Here is a 4,110-nt window from a genome sequence, read left to right as displayed (position 1 = left end):
TTTTTTTTCATTGTTATGAAAACTATGACAACTTCTTAAAACTTTTCCGTCTTGTTTCAGATGATGGTGAACACTTGGTGAGCTGAGAGGAAACTTTTCCCAGCAGCAACATTAGAAGCTGAAATAATAATAATAATGAAGATGGTTTAGTGATTTACATGTCTCCAGTTTTATTGAGGAAGAAGAGAAGATTCTATGAAGGAGATTGAAAAGTGAGCAAAAATCTCAATAAGGTAAAAAAACATTGAATTGTAGCCTGTGTGTGTTTAGTCTTGGTTTTTAAAAAATATCCCGATTTAGTTCAGAAAAAACTTGGTGTCTGGTCTGTACTAATACAGCTGCCTTCTAAATGGGCAGTGCACAGCTCTTTTGCATTTTCTTGTGGGTGCCTATGAGCCACAACTCTTATGCTCTAAACAGGTTGTCGACTCCAGGCTACCACTGGAAGATGGTTTGTCTCACAGTAGTGGTTCTCTGTTTGAATGATGTCACTGTGGTGTATGACAAATTGACAGGCAACTTATCATGCTGCTATACACTCACAATGTAGATAAGCCTGAAATGATCCTTCAGAGCATGTTTACAGACAAGACAGTTGAAGATTTTAATGAATCTGTCTCACAGAGACTTCTGTTCAATAGTAGATTATGATAAATATTCTGGCCAACAAAGTATCTGATTCCATTAAATTTTCAGCTATGTTTTTTCAATAATTGCAAATCTGCTGTTCAAAAATGGAAGCCTTTTGGATTGATATTTTGTTTGAAATTTCTTTCTGTTTCTTTGATGTTTGAGATTATAAATTTCATGTGTTTCAAATTATTTGGTTATGAAAATGCCTCATAGCACTTCTGTGTCAAATAGAAACTGTTATGAAAAATTATAACCACTAGAACAGTTCCTGAAGTTAATATTGTAAAAATGTACCTTTGATGCTTTGCACCCGTGAGTTGAGTTGTGCTATCGTTGTTAACTTTCTCAATAGTTTTAGTGAGGTTACTGAATGCGAGTAGTTGTCTTGGACTTGATGTCACATGGAACCAAGTGCAGTTTTATCTGTTGGACTGAGTAATGTGAACTCAGTGTATATCATGAACTGTAATTTGCTTTTATACTTCTGCAACTTTGAAATCAGTGACTCTTTTTTAGCCAGTTGCCAAAGCTTTAGAAATGTGGTTTAGCTGTTGATTACATTTGGAGAATTGGGCTTATCAAAAGCTACAATGTTGTTTCATCAGCAAGTCAAGATATTAACTGAAACTATATGACCTAGAGCCCACATAAATTGTACTTCTAAATATATTTGGATGGTGAGCTGAGCACAAAATACTTCAAATCATGTTGATACTGTTTTCTAGGTTATGCAACAAATGTCATTGGAACTCTATCCTACAGTGTCATATCCCAACATTACACGTCAGACAGTTCTGACAAACAAATGTTACATCATTTCAATATTTTCTTGTTGTTTGGAGTGAGTAACGGGACTCTTATAAGACACAGGAAGAGAGAAGAAATAAAGCTCTTGATATCAGAGGCAGGAAGGGTCTTGGAAGATAAGTTGAATGGAATGGAAGGGATAAAAATCAGAAATTTTTGACATTCCTACCTGGAATTTCCGTTGGTTGTTTTAAAAATGCTAAAATTCCACCAACCGACATATTGCCCCCTGCCAGTGGTGTGATGTGATGCAACATGGAGGGGCAGCTGGTCAGCACACCTCTGTCCTAGGATTTTTTTTACTGTGGAACCACTACTACTCGGTCAAGCAGCTCCTCACAAGACTGACTGCATTTTGTACCAGTCACAGTCCCCCCCCCCCGAGGAAAAATCGCTGGCAGTTAGTCGAATGGCACAGCTAAGGAGGCAGACAGTGGAATGGGTAGTGTGTTAAAGAGCAGTTCTAAGATGAACATAAGACAAGAATAATGGAATGTAGTCAAGTTGAATCAGGAGATGCGGAGTGAATAACGAGGGATGATCAGCGAGTTTGCATTTGAAAGCTGTACGAGGAGGGGTGAAAAAGCTTCTACCCTAACAAATAAAGAGTGAAAGAAATTTCATAATATAAATTTATTTGTATATATAATACCTGTGTACACCAATACACTTGGAGGCATGCTCAGATAACTTCTGCAAACCATTCAAAGAAAAGATCTTTGATTTCAATTGCAACAAAGCATCAGTCACTGCATCATCATCATCCTTTGAGGTATTTTTTTTCGGTTTGGGAAAAGGAAAAAGTCTGACCCAGTCAGATCTGGAGAATATGGCAGGTGACACGTTCCACATCATTACGAAAGAATCGTGTTCATGATCCATGGAACAACTAATATAACTAACTAGAATTGGAAGTTTTTCATTGTCCATTATACGAGGTTTGTCCGGAAAATACGTATAAAGGTTGAATAATGTCTTTATGTTACAGGTTGCAGTCACCATCAGGTGAGACTACTGCTGTAATCAATCAAATCAATGCTCAGTTCGAGTCAGAGCACTCTGCGTGAAGGTGGGAGTGTGCAGCAGATTGTGTTCTTAAAGACCGTGGATTGACAGAATGATTGCTGACAAGCTGTCAACCCTCAAAACAATTGTTCACAAAAACTTGAAATGAAGAAATTGTACCGAAGCTCTTGACACCAGAACAGAAAGCAAAGAGGGTTGAGTGCTGTAGGGATTGGTTGGAAGCAGAGGAATGAGGTGACTTTCTCAACCGAGTCATCACTGAAGACATGTCCTGGTATTAGAAATTCGATGTGGAGCTCAAAGCAAGGAATGGAAACTAGCAGGAGAACCGAGAACAATAGAGTCGCGAAAATCAAGGTCCAATGTGATGACAGTGTTGATTCTTGGAGCATTGTTCACAAGAAATTTGTCCCTCCCAGCAAGAGAGTGAACGGAAATTTTTACGTTGAAGTTCTGACACGTCTCGGAGCTCTTGTGGCAAGAGTTTGACCCTTCATCACAAGAATGTGCCCGCACACATGTCGCTTGTTGTGTTTTTGGCCCGAAGCTCAATCACCACTGGATTTAGTCCCGTGTGAGTTCTTCATGTTCCCAAAAATGCGTAATGGTGTGGCATTGGGAGATGTGGAAACGACATGGCAACTAAACAACATCACAACTGAAGACTTTCAGCAATATTATCAACAGTGGAAATGGCGTTGGCAGAAGTGTATCACGTCTCAGGGTGAGCACTTTGAAGGAGACCATATTGTAATACCTGAATAATTGTAAAATAAAGTTATTATGCAACTTTTATATGTATTTTTTGGACAAACCTCGCTGATTAGGAAATGAGACACTGAAGATAATAGAAGTGTTTTGTTATTTGGGTAACAAAATAATTGATTTTGGCTGACACAGAGAGGATATAAAATGCAGGCTTCACTGTATATCTGAGAAAGAGGAATATGTTAGGAGTGGATGTAAATGTTACGGAGTCTTTTCTGGAGGTATCTGCGTGAAGTGTAGCCTTGCTCCGAAACGAGATGTGAACAACAAGCAGTTGAAGCTAGAAAAGGATGGTATCTTTTGAAATGTGTTTCTAGGAAGAAATTTTGATGATTACGTGGATAAAACATAAGGTAAACTCTGTCCATTGGTACTGGCCGACCACCGTGTCATCGTTTACCAATGACGTCCAGCACACCACTATCCTGCCTGTGTCAGTTTTCTTGTCCTCGAGTTCCTCAGTTGGCATCACAAGGGTGAATGTACACTTTCCCAATCCTCTCACCCAGAAAAATCCCTGGCAGTACAGGGAATCTAAACCTGCGTCCTCGCCATGATAGGCAGCAGCAGTGAACACTAAGTTACAGAGGTAGTCAATAAGTGGATAGATGACTATTACTGGCACTCGACACCCTCTGCACTGCACCTAGAGGTGGCTAATGGAATAATTATGCAGTTGCAGATCAAATTACCAGGGACCTAGTACTGAAAGAAATTTTCAGCACAACATGAGTAAAAGAAGGAACTGGTTGATAAGACATACGCTGATGCATTGAGGAATCATCAATTTGGTGTTGGTGGGATTTGAGTGAGAGGAGGAAAAGCTGTTGAAGGGGAAATACAGTAAGCAGGTTCAAATAGATGTAGGCTTGCATA

This window comes from Schistocerca gregaria, unplaced genomic scaffold (genome assembly GCF_023897955.1).
Source record: "Schistocerca gregaria isolate iqSchGreg1 unplaced genomic scaffold, iqSchGreg1.2 ptg000261l, whole genome shotgun sequence".
Lineage (NCBI taxonomy): Eukaryota > Metazoa > Arthropoda > Insecta > Orthoptera > Acrididae > Schistocerca > Schistocerca gregaria.
The sequence above is the reverse complement of the archived record's forward strand: the minus strand, read 5'-3'. Positions refer to the sequence as shown.